Source organism: Agelaius phoeniceus, chromosome 6 (assembly GCF_051311805.1).
Source record: "Agelaius phoeniceus isolate bAgePho1 chromosome 6, bAgePho1.hap1, whole genome shotgun sequence".
In the NCBI taxonomy this organism is placed as follows: Eukaryota; Metazoa; Chordata; class Aves; order Passeriformes; family Icteridae; genus Agelaius; species Agelaius phoeniceus.
The window spans coordinates 21,892,845-21,915,585 of NC_135270.1; the positions used below are offsets into that span (position 1 = coordinate 21,892,845).

The window sequence follows — 22,741 nt, forward strand, 5'->3', positions numbered from 1 at the left end:
ATGTAAAACAGAGGAGACTGAGGGATGAAAGGAAATTATATTAAAGCAGCCATGGAAAATCTGCATCAATTTTTTTTGCAGTATGATTTAGAATAGGTATCTGCCTAAATACTTCTATGCCATGATGACGTGTCAAGAAGAGTGTTTTCCTGTTTTCCTTTTTAAACTGCTAAATTATTTGATGCTGAGTTGAAGAAGTGCTTGGTAGATATTTCATAACCTTGATAACGATAGGCTGTATTGTTAATATGTATTATTTCAAAATTCCTTCTGGGAAAAAAATACCCAGCTAACAACACACTAAAGCACCAGAGTCCATTTTGCATCATTGCATTTGTAGTGGCTAACTGAGTCCAAATTACTCCCTCATTCTGTTAATAAACAAAGCAACAAAGAGAAAAAGAGACATGAGTTAAAAAGTTAAGGCTGCAAATAGCCTTGAGTCTGGCAAATGATGGTTAAACTTCTTGTCCTTGTAACTATGGAAACCCCTTAAGGTAAGAGTGGAACACAGGCACTTTGTGGTCTGCAATTTACAAGCTGTTTATTTAATTATGAAGGAATATGAAACTGTTAGGGGCAATGCAATTATCCTACTGTGATAGTGTTTGAAAGAAAAAATAGGTACAGAGAAATATAAGAAGTTAATTTTTTGGAAAATTACTTGTTTTAGGACTTCTATGAAACTGCAGCACATTGTTTTTTACTGAAATCTGTGATTTTTTTTTTCCCCCAAAGAGAGTGAGGAGCCAAAATTAGTAATACGACATTTTGCCATAATATCCCTCAGTAGATTCATAGTAATTATGTCCATTCTATGCTTCATGAACAAAACCAGTGTCAGGGTGTATTTCAATTAAACCCTAGGTGTTACCAAAGTGCAGTACAGCCAGAATAGCAAGCACATTATTACCAGCTCTATCACTGCTGGGCAATGAGCAGGTCACAGGTTCTCTTGTGCACAGCATTTGTACACCTTTAAATATCACAAGTGGGAGAATGTTTCAATTCAATTTAGGAGGCAGCTAGTGAAATAAAATTAAGAGTGAAACTATGTGGTGACTCAGGGGGACTATAACAACTACTTACAAGTATTTTCCTGGATCTGAACAACAAACTTTGACCTGAGAGTTGTGTTATTGGAAATTGCTTGAATATAGTGACCCCAGGGCCCTTTACACACAATGGGAGTTTTTGGCGTCAATTCAGCATTCCCTGGACTGCTGTATTAGATGTCAAACGTAAACACACCTTCACAAGGCCTCTGGAAAAAGACAGGTAATATTATTCTTTTTTACAGCTGAAGAAACTGAGGCAATAATGGATTAAATTATTTACCAAAATTTAGGATGTGTATATAAGATACTTTGCAAACATGAGCTTCACACTCCACCCTGGCCAGATGCAATACATGTATTATCAAGTATTTGCTGCAAATTGTTGCCACTATAAATGGCAAATCTGAAGAAATACTTCAGGAGTTTGAAACTGCAATTTATAATGCTACTCTTACTTGAAACTCATGGGACTCTTCTACCCAAACAGCAAAGCACAGACATCAGTCTGGTTCACTTGAGACACAGTCCAATCCTTCCAACAATGATAATGATAAAATTACTACAATGATAAAAGCTGAAAGAAAATTCCTTCCATAAGATTGTATAACTGGCAAAATGTGACATTCATTATCATTTGGATCTATCCAACTAAGGAAATTTAAAGCCCTTGAAAAAGAACAACAGTTCACCTTCAGAGAACTAATTTCAGTAGCTGAAGGAGGAAAGGGAAGACCAAGTGGATTTAGCTCCATTCAGCACCACTCTCTATGCCCAGCTATCCAGCCAAAGTTTTACCCAATGAATTGTTTACCTGTCTACACCATGGGAAGTTATTTTCTCTAGGAAAATGCTGCGGAAGACAAAGGCTTTACTAAATTCCAAGAAGACAACATCCGCAGCCCTTCCCGGATCCACTAGGTGGGTCACCTTGTCACAGATGGAGATCAGGTTAGTGAAGCAAGACCTGCTTTTCCAAAACCCACCCTGGCTGGCCCTGATCCCCTGCTTGTCCTATACCTGCTGTGCAATGGCCCTCAAGGCAATCTACTCCATGCCCTTCTCTGCCATGAGGTCAGACTGATATAAGCTCTACAAATTTCATTTTCATTCGCCATATTCTTTCAAATGTCAATTTTTCTCTAACAAACACATGTTTCTGACCTGGTAAAAGACTCATGTTGTTTACAGTACTGTTGAAAAATAATGTTTCAAAACCAGTTTCACTCTAAAGTGACTAATTACTAAAGTTTTAATTTCTAGATTCCAATAATTAGTTCATTAACCCCCAAATATCTTTGTATAAAGCATAGTCATAGGGTCACACATGCACATATAAGATGACATTTGGATTTTACCTTAACAGGGAATAAACATCCTTTAACAAGCTAGCTCAGTCAGGCACTGGAAACAAAAATAATGAGACAGAACTAGGTCCATTTTTTAACTGTGTCAACCACTTTAACAGGGCAAAATATTTTTTTTTTAACCAGTTTTAATTTTATTCAAATGTTAAATTAATCCTGGAGTAATTTAATATTGTGTTTCAATATGTGCTGAAATATGATACTAGCAAAATCCTGTATCATCCATCCCAATGTGTTTTCTTGATGTATTCAAGACAGTGCATATCTTTTCAGAATGTCATCTGATTCAAGAATTGGTAATATATATCTGCCTAAGAGATCTTTGAATGAAGCTTGGTGAAAATCCAAGGCTTTAGAGGAATTTGTGAGAAAATGTGGCAACATATATGAGTTATTCTGTATTTGTCCAGACAACCTATAAATCCAAGAATCATAAATTATAAAGATAGAATAGATGTTATCTCTCTGGAACTTCATACTACAGGAAGTCTTATAGAGAAAAATAATAGATTACCTTTCATATAGACATGGTTTTAAATTTGATGCATACATCTTTATTTAATGAAATATCTTCTTTACACAGGCTCCTTATAGCCTGCTTGTCAAAATCACTGGCCAAATTCAAAATATTATTACATTAATGTGAAAGTCATATCAGATCCAGGAAAGCTAGCTTACGATACTTTAGCAGATGATAATTTTCACTACAGTGCTGTGTCTGCTTCACGTTACCAAAAGGGTCTAATGCCCAGTATCATCAGAGGTGCCTGCTTGTTCAGCTGTTCAGACTCTTAAAAGCTGATACAGTATTCTGTGTGCATGAGCTCACCACACACTTGCATTTTTAACTAGTTCTATGAGAGACAATCATAGGTAAAAATTTACTCCCACAGAAACCAAAGGGAGTTTTGCATTTAGTTTCAGTGGAGTCAGAACTCCATGCCATATATCAATAAGAATTTGCTATATAGTGCCAACTGCAGATTATTGCTGATGTAAGCACTAGGGCTTTGATGACATTCTTTTAGGATAGTTTTCAAGGATATGAAAATATAATTTTCATTTAATTAAAACTATCAGAGAACATAAAAGGAAAAAATAGTAACTGAGACAGCTAAAAAAGAGTTCCTATATATAAAAGGCAGCTACAAAAAAAGCAGTAGTACAATATTTTAAAATGTCAATATATTAATGCAGCTGATTTAAAGCAGCTGTCATACCTTATGGTAACAAATAAGCTTCCAGCAAAGGAGAATGTTACTGATAAAGACCCAAGTACTGAATTTAGGTTATTTTTTTCATTCTGTTCATTGAAAAATAAAGAGTTACTATGGGCAACAGATGATCTGGTCAATGGTTAAAGATAATAATAAAACACAACATAGCCAGTAAAGTTTTCATTCAAACTCATGCATTTTTTACATGCATAGCTATACCTAATACACCTAAAGATACCTCAACACTCTTTTTAAAAAGCTACTTGTTTGTCTTCTATCAAGAAAGAACTTTCTGAATTTTTTAATTCTAACTGTTGCTCTAGCCAGAGCACATCAAAAATACAGTTGAAGGACAAAAGTGTTAATGTATCTAGTTCTCCTTGGCTCAAAATTATTTTCTGGATCCTTGTGTATTGTTCTTCCTACTCCAGAAAGATGCATGAGGACAAGGACATGAAATATTTCCAAGGTGTCATTAGCAGGCACCCATGTAAGCACTTATAATAAATATGGATAATGCATGATACTTCCTCCTGTGAAGTATCCAAAGACTTTTGGCATGATCAGACATTCTCCCACCAGAGTATTTCGCACCAGTTCCATGTACTTGTGAGCTACTAAAAGCAATGATGAATATAAGTGCTAATTGGCATTAAATATCAATGACAAACAGCATGTATATCCCCAATACTGTGATGACTTGCAGACCTGCCTCACATAGTGCACTTTTTAGACCAGAAGATTATGCAATTAACTGTAGAGTGGATGTTGCTATCTGCCTAAAGGCAAATGCAGTTCTTTGCCTATTTCTAGATGTATCCACTTGTGCAAGAATGCCTAATGGCAGCTATTACCAAGTAATTGTCTGTCATTGTCTGCCTTTGATCTGCAAGAATGGTTTTAAAACTTGGGTTTAAGCATCTTCAGAAAAGCACCTTAATTTCTTTATTCATGCTGCTGTTCATATATTCAGTGCTTGAGAATGCTCAGAAAGTGACAAAATGTAATCACAGCAACTAGAACCAGCAAAGACTTCAGGGAGTTCTGCCTCACATTCTTCACATAGAAGGACAGAGATTTCCTTTACTAGACCTGATTTCTGAGCTGGAATCTAAATCACAGAAGTATTTCATGGAAGACAGGACAGCTGCTGTGTATCAGAGATAAGGAACATGCACAGATTTAAGAATTTCCTCTAACACTGCAGCCATAGATCTAAATCTAAGCTATGACTAGCTGGGAGGGAATGATGGAAAAAAAAATATATAGGGAAAAGAAAGTGATATACATTATCCTTTCCTGTGGCTGCTCTTTATAACTTTTTTTCCTTTTCAATAGAGTGAAGGCAACATTTTTCTCTGTAATTCTAGGAAATTGTCTGAACTGAGACCAATTTCCCAGATGGGATAAACTAGAGTTGTTTCATTCAAGTCAATAAAACCAGATGATTTTTATTTCAGTTGAAGGTTGTGATCCTTGGAACCCTCTAAACTAAACTTATCCCTTCTTGAAAAATTAGCTTTCTTGGGACACCTTAGAGCACCCTTCCAACACCTAAATGGGGCATACAAGAAAGCTGGAGAGGGTCTTTTTACAAGGGCATGCAATAATGGAACATGACAAAGTGGCTTTAAAATGAAAGAAGGCCGACATAGATCAGATATCAGGAAGAAATTCTTTACTGTGAGGCACTTGAACAGGCTGCCCAGAGAAGTTGTGAATGCCCCATTCCTGGAATTGTGCAAGGCCAGGCTGGATGGGGCTTTGAGTACCCTGGTCTAGTAGATGTTGGGGGTGGGTTGGACTGGATGATCTTTAAGGTCCCATCCAACCCAAACTATTCTATAATTTCATGGGTTTATGAATATCAAGAGGTTCAGACAGCCAACTGCTATGAAAATGGAGCTTTTATAAATTAGGTTTAGAATGGTAATGACAAAACTAATTGTTTTAACCATGAAATAAAGAAGTCTGGTTGCTGAATGCTGAAAGACTAGTAATCATACCTTAAGAGCGGACCTTGTTTTAGTTCTCAAGAAATAAACTTTCCTTTTTCTGAATAATGAGGTATTTCCTTTCTTTTTCTCTTTTTTCTTCCTTATTGCTATAAATTGTAGGGTTGCAATCAAAATTATGAAATAAAAACAGCAGACATAATCCACATCAAGGAAAGAGGTTCTTATCTCCTCTTTTACAATGTTGTCTGGTGTACATGAAATTTAAGAGGTTTTATATTAATAGATGGCAATAGATTAGAGTTATATATTAACTTTTATTTAGGTTTTTCCTAAAATCCTTCACTGAAAAACAATATCCATCCATCCATCCATCTACCTCTCTCTCTATCACAGTCACTTTATTTCCCACTGAAACCTAAGTATTTCTGGAGAGACTCACAGCAGGTTTTTTATAGTTTACCATGTTATATCAAGAAATACTGAAGGCTTCTGTCTTCAACTGAAATCAAAGGGAAACTTTAGAAAGTTTAGAAAAGTGGACTATATATCTATGCTCAAATTTGACATAAAGTAATTACAGTAAACTTCCCTAGTGTTTTGGAAAATACATATTTGGAAAAGGATTTGATTCCAAGTGGGGTGGATTTCTCATTCACCTCTATCATGTTAAAGAACAGTTATTTCTGTCAGAACAACACTAAAACACCGCTGTAGAATTAGATTGGGAGAACAATCTGCTTTTACAAATTTGACAAAATAGCTTCTTGCAACTTTCCATTTCTTTCAGCAGATGCAATGAATCCTTTTTAAGGGAGACACGAAGCTAGGTACCAAATGGGAAGAGACTGGTACCCTGCATCCTTTAGCTAACAGTAAGCTAAGCACACTGATAATCTTTATATCGGTATTTTCAGAAGCATGTTCCAGTGTCTTTTCCCTGACATTTGTCCTGAGTGAGACAGGGTGTGAGAGATAACTTGGGAAACAGCCATGAATTACTTTACCTCTTCCTCAGAGAGTAACTATCATTTGCTAGGATCTATTAGCATTCAGTATCTGCTGTCCAGACTGCCCTGAGCAACATTTCTTACTAAAACAGGTGACAAATTAATGTTCAGTGGCAAATACTGGGATTTAGAGTGCACTCTATAGGTAACCACAAGAAGAGAGCAAATCTATATTGAAATCTTTTCAGAATACTTTACAGCTGTTTAAAGATGGAACATTTTCTGCAGCTCTACAAAGCAGCCCAGCAAGACTTCAGAATACTGAAGTCACCAAAACAGTTTAATAGTTCCTCCTTAATGTATAAAAGTAGCATAGTAAGGCACCTTTCAATTTAATTAAGGGTCTTCTCAGAACTGACAAAATTCATTTCTCCTTCTTAAAGAATACTAAATCCTTATTTTAAAATTTAATTTACCTGCAGTCTGGTTTCCAAGTTGTCAGCAATTTCTTTTTTTCCTTAAGTGTAGCACAAATTGCTAATTTTAAAACTATATAGCAGCAAAAAGAAAATATTTTTTTCTTTTAATGGTTTGGGGGGCTTTTTTTCTCACCAGGATCCCTCACATTTATACTAAAGACAGCTTCATTTCTCAAAATGAAATTTAACAAGCTGTACTTAAGAGTGAGAAATGCACTTACTAGATCATATTCAATTGCTCTTCAATGTTATTCTTCATCTCCCAAAAGGCAAAGTAAGAACATACTAGGAAATGAGAGGAATTTTATCAGTCATTGCTGAACAATATGAACATACAATGCAAAAACAGCAGACAGTATACCTGGAAGTTGGTACAGAACTACTGCTGTCCTCATGAAATTCTGATTTTCAGACTGTTGATTCAAGGATTTTGAACTAGGCTTTGCTTCACCTTCCTTGCAGTCTGCAAGGAATAATGACCAATTCCATTTTCAATCCAACGATCCTTGGCCATGCCACTCTGCCCATTATACAGTGGCACAATCATCAAAAGCATGAGTAAAATTCAAAGATCCACAGTTCATACTACAACTAAAATGACCTGACTTTTTATGCTCCTGAGTAAAAGGTCCTTTTTTTCTGAACACATGCTGAATTTTGCTATTTTTGGAATGTTCTCTCAATGGGAAGTTTCAATACCAATTCAGTGCATAGCGATCGCTTCATTCAACACCAAATTAGTTATGGATGCTGAGCCAGTGCTCTGTGTCATGAAGAATGCCTGTAGAAAGTCCTGACTGTGCTGTAATAGTGGCTACTGTCAAAAATAAAATTCATAGGCCAGATCTACAGCTTGTATAAATCAGTGAAGCTTCACTGGCACCGGCTCTGTCTCACTGCATCCATTTAAATAGTTTCTCAAACTCCTGATCCAACATTTTTGTCCAAGTGCTGGTTCAGGTAACTGCAGGCCAAAGTACATACATTTAAGAAAAGCAATAACAACAAAGGATACCGTCCCTCTTTGTTCACTGTTAATGAGCAAGAATGAAGATTAGTTTTTTAAAATATTTGTCTGGTAATTAGTTCATTATATTCTTATGGAAATTATATTTAATGCAATATTTCTCAAAAATGTTTCCATTTAATCAACACTAGGGTCACAAAGATCCTCTACAACAATTTCTGTCTCTGTCCTTTGCAATGACAATTGGATTTCTGTCACAAGGAATAAACAAGAGGAGATTCCTAGTAGATGTGGATGATGGCTATGAGGAACTCAGTGTTTGATATGCATGGGAGTCTTTCCTCTGGAATGAAGACATTAAAAGGTTTAGATTATAAGTACTTAAATTTAAATTCCATTTTCACTCCTCTTCTGATGAATTATAACTTGCCAAAGCCACGCCAAAATTAACAAACAAAATCAGAATCAAAAGTCTCAAGTTCAAGCTTTCTTTTTTAGTATAAACAATGTTGTTTTCACAATAATATTAAATCTACCTTAGATATACTTTCATCAACTGGTACTAAATAATCAGCTGTTTTGAACAGCAGAAATTAAACTAATCATTTCATCTCCCCTATTTTCCCAGTCACCTCACTCAAGGATAACTCATGTGCCACTGACCAATGGAAATTAAGAGGACTTCAGAAGAAAAGTGGGAATGTTTCTATGACACTGCTGTTTCCCACTTGTCCCTTCAGGCAAATGTCATAGCCCTTAACAGTATCATATTCTCTTATGCAATATGCAGAAATACCACCTTTCTGTTTAAAGTGACAGATTTATCTTAAGCATGAATTAACAATTAAAGGTAAAAGCCTTTCGTTATTTTGAATGTTTGATCTTAGTGAGGCCTCACAGCACTTCAGTTAAGTTAGGAAAAAAATGTGTAAAACTATCAGGACTGTACTAAAAAAAAGTACCCATAATCTTTGATGCTTATTCCTTTCTCAAAAGTATGAGCTACTATTTTTCTTTTGCTTAAAGCAGCTGGCTGCAAAATCTCAAAAATGCAAAAACGTCTTTGCCAAGAGAATGAACTTCAAAAATTGTTCTGTAGTTTAACACCTATAGTTTATTGTCCAAAATGCATTTAAACGTGTAATATTGAAATATTTTACAGTATCAATCAAAATGCTGTTATAGGAAAAAAAAAAAATTCATACTCACTTCATAGGGTAGAACTCTAGGTTTGCTGGAAATGAAAGTAGCATTTGTCCAAAAATTCAGTCTTTCAGGAACTTTTCCCCCCCTATACTTCCTTGCCTACATGTAGTATCAGATACCTGATGTATCTAAAGATCAGTCTTCACAAGTTAATCTTAAACCTGTTATAGAAAAACAGAATTCAAACTTGGCTTTTGTAAGCAGTGTAGGGATTTTTTACCATGCCCCTTGTTCATTCACAGTAAAGCTGGGCTGTGTATGTGACATTTGCCATTATTTGCAACTCTTAGTTGAAGAAAACTATGTCCTGTGCCACAGCTAATGGGGCAATTCCTGTAGCACTTGTAGCAGAACTTTTGTTCTGCAATACTGAGGATTATAAATTTATACCCTACTGCTAAAATATGCTGTTGAGGTCATTACTCAGTCTGAGCTAAAGCTGATTTGATCTTGAAACTCAGCAGAGTAGCTTCCTGACTCAAGATCACAGAGTTATAGAGTCTTTCTCAATAAAGGGTCAGATAAAAAAAATTAATAAAAAGAAATCACGGGGTGGGGGGTGGGGGGGTGGGGAGAATCAAGAAGCTCATTTCAGCTAATTACTACCACCATATCTGGCTCATTAGTGCCACTGACTCATGTGGTGTGAAAAACCAACTGAAAAGGTTGCACACCAGCAAACTAAAGATGAAAAATACTCTTCTGTAATTATAAATTAAATAGAATAATTGATTTATGGTCAATTAGTCCTCTGACCATCTGTTATAACTTAAGTGGTAAATAGGTAAATAATGCCAAAAACATAGGACTTGTGAAAAAAATCTAGAAAATGTATCTTCTTAATAAGCTACTTTCTTTTAATTTTTTAAAAATTTTTTACTTCATCTCTTCCACTCATCCAAAATTACTGCAAACAGAACTTACTGAAAAATAGCCTGTTATGCAATACCATGAAATGTACACAGTGGTTTTGATGATAATAAACTATTCAAAAGCCTGGAATTTCTTTTGCAGAGCCTGGGGATAAAAATCTAAAGAATTTAATTTCTACAGACTTTACAAGAGAGTTTTATCCATCCTACAAGATAACCCCCAACCACAATCTAAGGAAATAATTTTAGTTAGGTTCTGGGGAGGAACTGCTGGCCCCAGTAAAATAATTAGAAAAATACTTTCTTCTCACAAGAGGTTCATAACACTCCACGTTTTAAGAAGAAAAGAAATACAGTCCTGTTCAATTTGTAGAAGATCTCTACTATTTTTATGCCTGTTAAATGCTACATTGGGTTCTCTCTCCCTCATACACATTTTTTTGTGAGTCATTTGGAGATAAGCACAAATACATGGAGATTTAAAGGACTGAAGCCAGCATGCTTCATGATAATCAAGTCTTTAATTCCTAAAGTAGGAGTAAGGTGTCTACCTAATTTTGAGGATCTGAGCCAGAGCTACTCTTTGCAACTTGTTTTTGCATTGTTCATAGTCATTTTTCTGGAGTTTTAAAAGCCTTCTATTGGGCTCAGTTGAGTAATACACAGATCATCTATTTCTAAACTAGAAAGAAAGCCGTGTTGTGATGTCCTCTAATTTAAGGTCATCCACCCCTTTCATTAGTGTGTGTACTCCAGATAGAAATAAGAAAAAATTATGGAGTGGAGAAAGTGCAGAATTATAGTATGCAGTGGATGTTTATGCAGAGGATCTGAAACCATTACCAGTCCTTTGAGACAGTCCTGAGAGACTTGGATTCAACAACCTGAATATTGTGTCATGCAAATGAAACTGAATTGCTTCTGGGGAGAAGTAATGAAATGGGAAGATGAGTGTCTTCGTTACCATTTTCTATTTCAAAGAATAATCATGCCTTAAAGCTGCTGAGACCAGTTCCTCAGATACTTGTTTGTGGCTTGGGCTTCCAGACAAATCATGACATTTACAAGTGCTGTTTCATCCTTCCAAAGATGTTAGCCCAGCTGGCTGTCTATTCTGTTGTTAGCTGAGAGGTGAATATATAAATATACCAAAACGTATATATTTCATAGGGACACATACTTAAAAAGAGATAGGGACTGGAATTAAGGTCTCAAAAGGGGAAATTAACTCACTTGCCCACTGACTCACCCTAGCCTAGCCTTGTTTGAGGTAGTCACATGATCCATTAATTTGAAATCTAATTATGCTCTACTACTAAGCACAAATGCAGGGAACTGCATGTACCCAAGGAGACATTTCAATGAGCTTTCCTCTGTGGAATGTCTGCAATACCTAATTTTAAATCAGGACCCAAGATTTTGCCTTCACTGAAATGAAGCTAATCTCTGCACAGTGAACCAAAAGAGCATTCCCTTAATTAGTGGTGTCTGTGTTGGGCCAGACACAAACATGAGAGAATTACATTCCAGTCCCAAGAATTACTCAAAAATCTTCTTCTTATGTGTCTTGCTGAATTGGCAAATATATGTTCTTATGTAATAAAAACCCCACTTAAAAAAAAAAAAAGTTGATATCTCAGTGTTTTAATTACATTAAATTTTTCGTTCTAGTTTATCCTTTGGACTTTAAAGCAGAGGGAAACAAGTCTAACAACAGAGGAACAGATCTGTGTAGCCTGTCTAAAATTCACCCCAACTTTTCTAAGATAGATTCACATGGGAAATCTTCCCTTGTTGAAATCCTGTTTCTTTTTAAAAAAACCTGTTCATATGGTGAAATTGGCACCCTTATATCACTAAAAAATACTATAGGTGCTGGATTAAATGTTTCATTCGAAAACACATCCAGCAGCATAACAGAAATGTGCAGCTCACTGCAGCTGGGATTCAGCATGCACTAAGATGACCTCCTAAATCTCTGCATGATCAAAGATTTCATCTAAAAATTTGTCACCCATGGTTTTAGTCCTTCTGAAACCTTGAAAATCAAATTACGTTAAACAGAACATTTTAGTCTTATTATCACTGCCAGCATAAACAATTCAATCAAAATTACCACAGATAATAAAAATCAGCAAAGATCACAGGTTTTAAAAATTACCTGTTCACTAGAACAGGAAAATCACTATCAGTTTCTAAAAACAACTGTGTATGGGCTGTTCTTTTATACCCCATTAAAAGGTATCTTAATTTGTACAGTTATCAGGGTCCCCCTATTTCACATTGGTGCTTCACAGGAGCTTTATCTGAACACAGTGTTCCATACCAGCAGCCCTGCAATCAGCAATAAAATATAATGAACCAGTGTTCACAGCACAGTGTGCTAGTTTTAGCAGCATGTCAGTCAATGGTTTTGTTAGTTTGGCCAGGAAAATTCCAACTTGCCTGTAAATTCAAGTAGATAGAAAATACCTTTTTCTCCAAGCCTGTGCTGCAGATGTCATCTCTGGCTCTCACTATGTTTTTTCCCCAGACCAATTAAAGACAGCTTGTCATTATTGCTAAAGTATTCCTAAGTCCAGCTCCAGACACAGAAGGGAGTCATGGCTTTATGGTTTATTATGGAAATAGCTGGGTTTTCAATTCCATAGGCACCCAGAGCCAGTCAAAAAAACGCTTCCCTTCTGCCACACACAGTTCTCCAGTTACATTGTTAGGTGCTTTCAGCTTCATTTGAAACATCAGGTACTGGTCATTGCTTAAAGCAAGATGCTGGATGTCATGGTTGTGTGACCGGATCCAATGTGGTAAAATCTCTCCCTGCAGGAAGCAGACATCTCTCTAGATAACTGCGGCTGCTGCCGTGCCGATCACACTGCGTGCAGGGCCGTGTCTGCAGGGAGAATTTATGGGCACATCCTGCAGGCAAGGGAGGCTGGAAAGCTGGGGGCAGAGCAGGCGGGCTGTGGAAACATCGTGGATGGCCAGCAGTCCCCATCGGGCTGTACCGCAGCAGAAAATGAGAGCGCGAGGGAGCTGCTGACAGCCCACACACTGGATGATGGGTTTCTTTCTGAAATGAGGAAAGTAAAACAACACTCAGCAGTGATGAAAAGATGTAAAAGAGCAGCCCTGAACTATCACTTCTTTCAGTGTTGCAGGGACTGGCTCTGTGCCCAAGGCAAAATTACATCTAAGCTTTCACATGCAGCTGAGCAGCTGAGAGGGAAATGGTGGTGTGTGCAGGGACTATCTGAGTTAAGTTCCCATTTCTAATTGAACCTAAAAGAAGCTGAAGATTCCAACCTAAGGACTCAGCCTAAATGTTATGAATGTCTTTTTTTTCAGTCTTGTGCAGCCAAATGTAGTGTTGTGAAGTGATACCAGAGTGTCCCTATAGGACATGTAAAAGTCCTTATTCAGGAAAGCTGCAGCTCTCAGAAACAGTTCCCCAGTGCTGTGCTCTCACATCTGCGCTCCACTAAAACCAAGGAACCTCTATAAACACTGATGCCCTCCCCAAAAAAGCAGCTGGTCTCTGCTATTCACCAAGAGGTATCACTAGAGTAGAGGTTTGTCTAGATTTAAATGTGGGGATCAATTGGTATTGCGAATATCTCAAGATGTTTAAACACACAACTTTACTGAACTGAATAAAAGCATGACAAAGCCCTGCAATTCACAGCACACATTGATATATTTATTGAGATTAGTTTAAAAGAAAACTCTGTTACACACAGGTTATTTTATAACTGCCATCTGTCAAGGAATTCTATATTTTTCCACTAGAGCACTTGTACTGCCCACTCTCCAGGATGGGAAAAATGGAAGAAAATAATCTCTAGGTTGAGCCAGTAAGGCAGTTCCTCAACTGTCTCCCTGCATATGAGGGGACATATGAGTGAAGCTACAGATGGGCCAGCTCCAAGACGGCTATTTCATTTTTTAAATGATGAACAACAGATAACTTTGCCAGCCATCTAAAGCCATGTTGTTAGCTGTTCTTTATGCTGAGTTAGAGTCACTGCCTGTGAAATCAGCTTGTCTGAGAATAATCAACATACTGTTCTCAACTATTTCTAGGGGAAACAGAGCTGGTTTTGTTTTCTGTCATTTCAAGTTTAATACTCTCTTCTTAATCTGAGTTTTAAAGGGTCTCACAGAAGTGTCAACTCTGTGTTGCTTGATGAAGGAATTTCATTAGTCTAAGGTGACATTTTAGGTTTTGTTTAAATCATTTCTAGTGTTATTGCTTCCTGCAGAGAAGGATTCTTTTAAATCACCAACACATTGCTGTGCACAGTAGAGACCTCCCTTGGCAGGATATGAAAGAAAAATCACGTACTGATAGCTATTCATACTCTAAAAGTGGGCAGAGAGTAATGAGGAAAAAAGCAGTCAGAGAAACTCTGAGCATGGACAATTTTTGCAGAAAGAGTAATTAGAGGACAAGGCATGTTCCAAAGTTGTTGACGAAAAGCTTTTCACATAAAGAAGCAATTAAAACTCCCGTGACCACAGTTCAAAAATAAATCTATGGCATTTCCTTCTGTACCACATTTAAAACTAAGTATGTATATGCATAAGGATAAAACATGAGTGAATGCATTGCAACTTCATTTGCATCAGCAACATCCTTTAAAAAGAATTAGAAATATTCAGCAAAATATGTTATACAAGAAATGCAGAAAACTGCCATAAAATTCTTAAGACCACAGCTGTCAAAGTCTGTCTCTATATTTCCCAATTTACCTAGCATTTCTAACAATTTACGCTAACCCCAGCTAGTCTGACTTCATTAAAATCAATGACCAGGTCCCAGATATTATGCCATTAATTGTTCTGAAGCTGACTCTTTGAAAGCAACTCAAATGCCTGAACATAACATGCTCAAAATATATTTTAAAGTTGTTTTATTGATGGTGGCTACAAATAAGGATTAAGCATTCAAAAAGACAGCAAGGTACAGAAATTATTGACAAAACTATTTTTTATATTTCCTAGTTCCCTATCTTTTCAGCTCAAAGACAAAGCATTTTTTTAATTACTGTTCTCGTAGATCTCTCTAAAATGTAAGATCTTAAGATCTGTCTAAAATTTATTTTTTTCCTACATACAAAAATTAATTTTTGTTTATTAGAAAGATTTTGAAGAGCAATGTCAATCTCAAGAATGAGATTATCAAAGCCATTTGACACATATTTAAATGTGTGCTTTTTATTTATTTATATTTTCCATTAAAGAAACAACTATTACAGGAATGTACTGTCAACAGAAAATTTAATTTAAACACTAGGGATTATTTGCCTCTTTTTCACTTTTTTTTTTAACATTTTCCTGCAAAGCTCTGATCACAAATAACAGTATTATGTTGGCACATGAACTGCAGAAACAAAACCTTATTGGTGTTTATTCATTCTCTGCGCTGCAAGTGCAAAGCGCACATTCATTAGCTATAAAAATTCTGTCTGCTTTAATAATTTATGCTATTATTAGTAACACTGTGTGAGCAGGCATGCTTCCCAGGATTCTCTACATACAAGGCAGAGTTCAAAATTCATGTATGTCCTGTGGTTAGGCTTTATTATTGCATGAAAAAGAATAAATAAGCTTAACATTTAAAAATATGAATGTTTCTATATTGACTTCCTCAAATTCAGCTGCTGGTCTTTGTCCTTCCTCAGGATGCCTTAATCTTTTATTTTTAACAGAGTCATTCCTACTTCTTTTCTATTTAGGTCATGATAATGAGTTACCTGCTTTGGTGAGTCATTGTGCTGCTATTGACAATTCTTACAATTTATAATGAGGTATTATTTTAAAATGTCAAATTATTTTACCATCCTACACTCAGATATTATACTTTCTGCTCTTTACAATGACTACTGGCCACAGGTATATATTGGAATTTTCTGCAGAAATTGCTACAGTCCATGTGTAAATATCCACTGCTTTTTTGTTGGTTTTTTTTTTTCTTTTTTAATAAAATAAGGACAGATTTCCCTGAGAGTTAATGGTCACCTCCTAGATTTGATTTTATGCTTAGTGGGCTGAATAATAAGACTGGTCAGGAGTTTTACAAGACTTTTTTTTTTCTTTTACTGAATCCTTGGAAATAAAACAAATTTGTCAGAGCTTCCAGTGGAGTGGGAAGTCCAGAAAGAGTGTCAGCCCTGTTCAGCGCTATTATCTAAGACCATCTCTCTGCCCACTGTGGAATGAGGGACCTGGTGGTCCTGGGGCTTTTTCCTTTGGAGTTCTGGCTTAACCTAAATCTCCAAAATTCTTGTTGCCCATCTTTGCACCTAAGCTTATGTAAGAAAGAATACAGGTTTCCTGGGTAGCTCAGGAACCTTAATGTTTTAGTTATTTTTCTCACTTTAGTTTGTTTGAAACAGTATCTTAGACTTCCTAGTACACATGGAATTCGTGAAGTTTATTCTGCAATTCCTTTTTTTACTCTTATTATTTATTTTTGAGGTAAAGACTTTCATTCATCCCTACAGTTTTGAGGTAAAGACTTTCATCATCCTCTGCAGAAATCCTGTTCTTCCTACAAGGCACATGTAGGAAGAACAGGATGGTGAGAGGATGGTAAGGACAATTCAGATAAATGCATTCTGTAATGCAGGGAAGCAGCTGTGCACAGGAGGATTGTGATGTGACAGTGGTTAACTCTACAGAAAAAAATCTTATAGCATCAGGAATTATTAGGGAAAAACCAGAAAACCTTGCCTTGCCATTCCCTCTTTAAATGTATTACTTCCTCAAGGCTTTTGACACTGACCGCTGTAATATTATCATAGGTAAACTCAGGAAGTGTGAGCTGGATTAATGGACAGTCAGGTGGGTTGAGAACTGGCTGAGTGGCAGATCCCTGAGGGTCATGTTCAGCTCACAGGGTCTGGCTGGGGCCCTGTCACCGGTGGTGTCCCCCAGGGTTCAATACTGGGCCCAGTCTGGTTTACCTAATTCATCAAGGCCTTGGAGGAAGGGGCAGAGGCCTCCTCAGCAAGTTCCTACAGACACAAAGCCAGGAGGAGTGGCCCATACCCCAGAGAGCTGTGCAACCCTTGAGAAGGGCCTGGACAGGCTGGAGAGATGGGCAGAGAGGGACCTTCTGCAATTCAACAAAGGCAGGTGCAGGTCCTGCTCCTGGGCAGGAACAGCCCCCTGCAGCAGCCCAGGCTGGGGCTGAGCTCCTGGAAAGCAGCTCTGTGGAGAAGGACCTGGGGGTCCTGGTGGAAAACAAGCTGTCCATGAGCAGCAGTGGCCTTTTGGCCAAGAAGGCCAATGGGATCCTGGGGCACACTAAGAAGAGCATTGCCAGCAGACTGGGAGAGGTGATCCTGCTCATCATCTCTATCCTGGTGAGGCCTCACCTGGAGCACTGTGTCCAGTTTTGCTGCATCTCTCTATACGAGCATTAGAAAATAAAAAAGCATATGCGTCATGACACAGAAATAAATATTTTTTCAGAAAGCAGATAGTTATCCAGAAATGGATGCTAGGTGAGTTTTTGGAAGACCAAACCAATAGGAAGTAATAAATATAAATCTACTCCAGGCTCAGAAATTAATCTTAACTGGAAAGACAAATACCTAGCTAGGAAGGAAGTAAAAACAGTTGACAAGCTCTAGGCCTTTGGCATGTTCATATAATTCCTTATAGAAAAAGAATACCTGGGCCAGTAATACCACCCTTATATTGAGGCATTCATCATGTTAAAAGCAGTTAGCCAGGTGACCTTGCATCAAAAACTGATGCAAGGAGACAAGCTAGCAGAATGACAAACTATCAAGAGTATCACAAAAATAACATCCCAACAAAGTTTTAAGTTGAAAATACTAGAGAGTAAATTAATACATTATTGTTATTATTAGTTTTGTTTGTTTGTTTTTTTGTTTTGTTCTTTTCCGATAATGTTTCCTGTATATCTACTGTGTGCCACTACATGTAAAATATACTGAAATACATGGACCTTTGGTCTGACAAGAAAGGAAAGGCCTTTCTTGTGTTCCTGTTAGGTAGTTGGAGTCCAGAAATATTAACAATAACATGCTTTATAAGAAATATGTTGATCAGATGTTTCAAAGGACTAATTGTCCTGAGTGAGAGACCTCCTACAGAAATGAAAAAGGGGGTAGGACATTGATATGAGAAAAAAATGGAAAGAATAAACACAATAATGACTTTGTTAGACATGGGGAGGTTTATAATTTTGCTTTTCTGCATGAATTTGGGACCTAAATATGAAAACAAGTGTATGGCTAAAGCTCAAAAAAGAAAATGCAGAACACATCCCACAAAGTATGAATGATGTTCAAGAAAAAAAATCTCTTAAATACTTAGCATTGATGGCAGTTGGAGCCAAGAGAAAATAATTAACCCTGTCTTTATTGGATTGATATCTGCATTTGGAGTGGGATGTTTTAATGCTGTCGGTACCAGCTCATTACATTTATGATTTCCTTAAGTCCACTATTTTAAAAAATAAGAATCACAATCTTCAGGATATCTCTCCTAATTCAAGCAGAGTATAAATTTGTTGAGTCAGTGGAAGTGTTTTCCAATAACAGAGCAAAATAATAAAAAATTCTACAGATGGGCTAGAAGTCTGAAAGAAAAATTCTATCAAGTATTTCCACTGGAACTCTTCTAGACAATACACCATGCTCTACCACATTACAAAAAAAATACCAAAGTAATTACAGGATTCCTTACTATTTACCAGGAATGCAGACAGAAATACTTCATTTTCCTGGTTTGGAACAGTTTACATACTGCCAATGCTACACAGTTAAATTAGATGAATAGGAAACAGCGAATTCCTTTCCCTACTAAGTGGGCTTCAAAGTTAACACTCATGAGAAGAAAGCACAACAAACAGAAATATTTGACGCAAGAATGTTATAGACACGTACATTCCAACATGGGCACACATTTGTGCGCACGCACACAAATTCTTGTTTCTCATTCCCACTCCTTCTAGATTGTTTCTACCTCCTTAATCACTTTGGGGAAAAAAAAATCACTCTTTGTACCTTGATTATGTATTTGGCCAAAATTTTGGTGCCAGCAGTAGAATTTGATCAGTTTTTAGATCCTTATATAGTCACTGTAGCTATTAAAGAATTGACATGTTAATTGCCACTGCAACTTATTTTGCATGAAATATTAATTCTTTACTTATACCCCAGGATTCAGTATGGTAGGAACATCTTTCAAATGAAGAAGCTGAAATTGCAAAGCACAAATACAGAAGCAAAGAAAAACCTACAGATATGGAGAGAAGCCAATCCCTGAAAATAATTCACTTTTTTCCCCTATCATTTATTTTTATTGCATGGAATAATGTGGCCTGCTCATAATGTCACAAGCCAAGATGAACCTTGATACATCCTTATTCCAAATTCCACATACTCAACACAGTTGAGGCAATTTCTGATTGTCTGAAGGTAAACTTCCATCTCTTTCCATCCCACTATGTCAGAATTTTGCTAGTAAATATTTTCTAGTAAATGGTCATGGGATTTTTGGTTTCATTTGGGTTGGGTTTTTTTCTCATTTTTGGTTTTTTACCTACTACTATTCATTACAAAATCAGGAGCATTTTATGAGAGTGCTGCATAAGCACTAAACCATTAAATTTTGACTCAGTACTAGCCCAGCTGTGGTGTTAGAGAAATCAATGATGTGGGAGCAAGGACACTTTCAAATATCTTTCTTGGATTCATCACAGACATAATCAAATGATAACTCAGTGGAAAACCTTGGTGTTTACATTCATTGAACTCAATGTCTTCTATGTTTTAGAGTTCAAAGTAATTTTAGTTTCATGCTCCAGAGTCATATAGGCATTTTTGTGCACTCACGTTTTAATTACATTGGTTTCTCCTCTTTTCTTTCTCGAAGATCTGTCACTAAGACTAAAATTGTTTTTCAAAGCACATCTAAGCAAGAAGGTGACTTTAGGGTTCATTATCTAATTGATCAAACAACCTGCTAATTAAATGTATCTGGGCCTAATCAAAGTAGAGACATAATGTAGCAACACAGTGAAACTGTTAGCAAGGTGTGCGAGGCTCGCACTATCAAGGCGAATGGAGCTCACTCTGCTGCTTAATTACATTAAAGCTAAGATTTTTCAGGGAGCCTAGCTGAGAGAATTGGCTGTGTATCTGATGTTGCCCTGGATATGTAAGACTGTGGTTTGGAAGTGCCTGAGTCTTTGCAGTAAGCTCTGCTTCACATGACTGCTCTTGCCAAGCTTGCTCCGCTCCTACAGGCTTGACTCAGCACATTTGAGGCTAGTGTAAAATCTGGGCTGAATGACCTAAGTGAAAGGGCTTCTTCATGGTTCCACAGTCAAAGCTGGACATATAGATCTGCTAGATCTCTAGTGTTCGATAAACACTCTTGTTTCTAGAGTTTAAAGTAATGAGCTGCAATGAGATTTACACAAACTGCCTTGTGCCCTCCCTTAACTCTAAAGTCAGTAGTGTTTTCTTTTTCATTAAGGCCTATCCCCATTCTGAAATGAAAACAAATAGCTGACTAATCTCTATAAATCTGCTGATGGCAATGACTCACCTAAAAAGAAAAGGAGATTGGGGAATACTCCACACTTTTTCCGACTATAAGAAAAAACAGCAACTGTGTCCTTTGAGGACAGATTTAACAATCTAGATTGATAACATGGGTTGGAGACACATTAAACATATTCTTAGATCTATCTGAATAATAGGTAGGTCTTACTGACTGAAGGCTGATCTATTCAATCAAGGCTAATGTATACTTTGCACTCAATGTTTATGAAAAGGTGAACTATATTTTTCATCATAGGTATTGCATTTATTGTAGTAACATCTGGAAATGCAAATCATGGTGGTAATGCTGAGAGAATCTTACCCCAAAATTGACCTTAAAAGTGAGGACAGAGGCAAAATTGTCTAATCCCATTAAAAAAAATCAAGAGCACATTTATGACCCAAGCTCTCCAGCATCAGTCTTCTGTTCGAACTTGTGGGCAAAACTCCAGTTGTTTAATGATGTGGATAAAAACTCTAAAGCATGGCTCTGCCTGGTGTCACTCCTGGTTAGTGACCAGTTGTACACTGCTGCAGTATACATTGCCCTGGAGCCAGCACAGTTTCCCCATTATTTTATAGAGTGGCATCTTCAAAATGGAAGAAATTAGCTGCTAATTATGATCATACACTGCTGCCAAACATCCCCTATTTTTTTGAGTATTTTCAAACTTCTCAGTACCATGAAAGATACATAGCAATAACCTCCAACAGAGAGAAATATCTTCTGCCAAAGAGGACATTTGCAGCCATTTGCCTGGGTAGGGTAGAAATCTCCAGTTATAATTCATATAAAAGTGTTTCCATAAGTCCAAGTATAATGGTTCTCACACTGTGCCTCTGAAGCCAAACCCAGAAAGAGATAATATGGTTTCATAAGCCTGAAATAAATAAAAGCAGATTCCAAAGTAAAGATCTAATGAAATTCACTTCAGTGTCACGAGAATAGGAGTAAGAGTAGAAGAAAAAAAGAAAAATTAAAAGCCTATGTTTTTAAACAGATTTTGCAGCCAAGCCAGACTTCAGGAGCTCTACCTGTAATTATATTCACAAACATTGTTATTGTTCCTGGGAAGCATCAGCTAGTTTTAACCACCTTCCTTCTGAGATTAGTTCAATATGTTTACTACTAGCTCCCCAAACTTAACTGACATACTCTGATTTGAATCTTAACCATTGTGGGTCTATGTAGCCACTGTATCTGAGTTTCCTGTCAAATCCAAAGTAATTTCATAACCTCCAAAGGCTTTTACAGCAACAGAAATTACAACATAACCCTTTTAATTGAAAGCATTTTGGTAACCAATAAAAGAATTGATGGAAAGTTCAAGTGCCTGTCAGGAAGAAAGCATGCACACATAGTAATATAAGTTTGAATATGTATATGAACTAAAATATGAAATTCCAGTTTTGTTATCAAAGAAATTTCATATCTGACTTTCAGTTTTCAGAGGCAGGAGGCCATTAATCATCAATGCTACCCAATTCCCAGCAGTCCTTGCAGTTCTTTAGTTCTTTAGTTCTTTAGCTTTACTTTTGAGTTATTTGTACAAGGAGATAAACCAACTGGTTTAGCAACCAAAAAAGCAAACAAAAAATCCCAAACCAATCACCCAAACCCAAAACCCATATCTTAATAAGTATGTGCAAAAAAGCTTAAAACAAATGAAAATCTTGCAGCTTTTTTCTAGGTAATAGCCTAGCAAAAAGAAGCATTAGTTCAGAGACAGAAGTTGCCTGCTGTTTCAAAAGTTTAGTGCTACTAGAAATTTCACTACTAGATGGTGTCAGGGACACAGATTTGGGGAAGGACCCTCATTGGGTAAACCTGCAAAGTTTTAGCATCTTTAGACTGGCAGAAGCTGAGGGGCCTGATGCAGATTCAGCCAAAGGACACTGAGAATTTATCTTTACTTCACAGTTAGGGCAGTCAAGGAAAATTCAAGGAATTGGAAGGGCATGTAAAATAGTAACACCAACACTAAGAGTCAAGCAACAGTCTTCACACCCTAGAATCTGAATTACTTCTTTAGCAAGACTGGCTTAACTTTCAAATGTTTTGCTATATATGAATCAGAGGAAAT

At 36.8% G+C, this 22,741-nt stretch overlaps 1 protein-coding gene across 11 annotated transcripts in view; it reads right to left on the minus strand.

Moving 5' to 3' along the window:
- The window catches only part of LRRC4C (leucine rich repeat containing 4C), a 485,229-nt gene that overhangs the window by 11,759 nt on the left and 450,729 nt on the right, over positions 1-22,741 (minus strand). Inside the window, exon 7 of one of the 11 annotated variants that reach the window (XM_077180002.1) lies at positions 7,245-7,308. The exons of 9 other annotated variants lie outside the window; for them this stretch is intronic. The gene's annotated coding sequence lies outside the window, so the exon portion shown is untranslated. Of the gene's footprint in view, positions 1-7,244; positions 7,309-12,540; positions 13,142-22,741 lie in introns of all 11 variants that reach the window. One more of the 11 variants, XM_077180001.1, reaches the window with a different exon arrangement.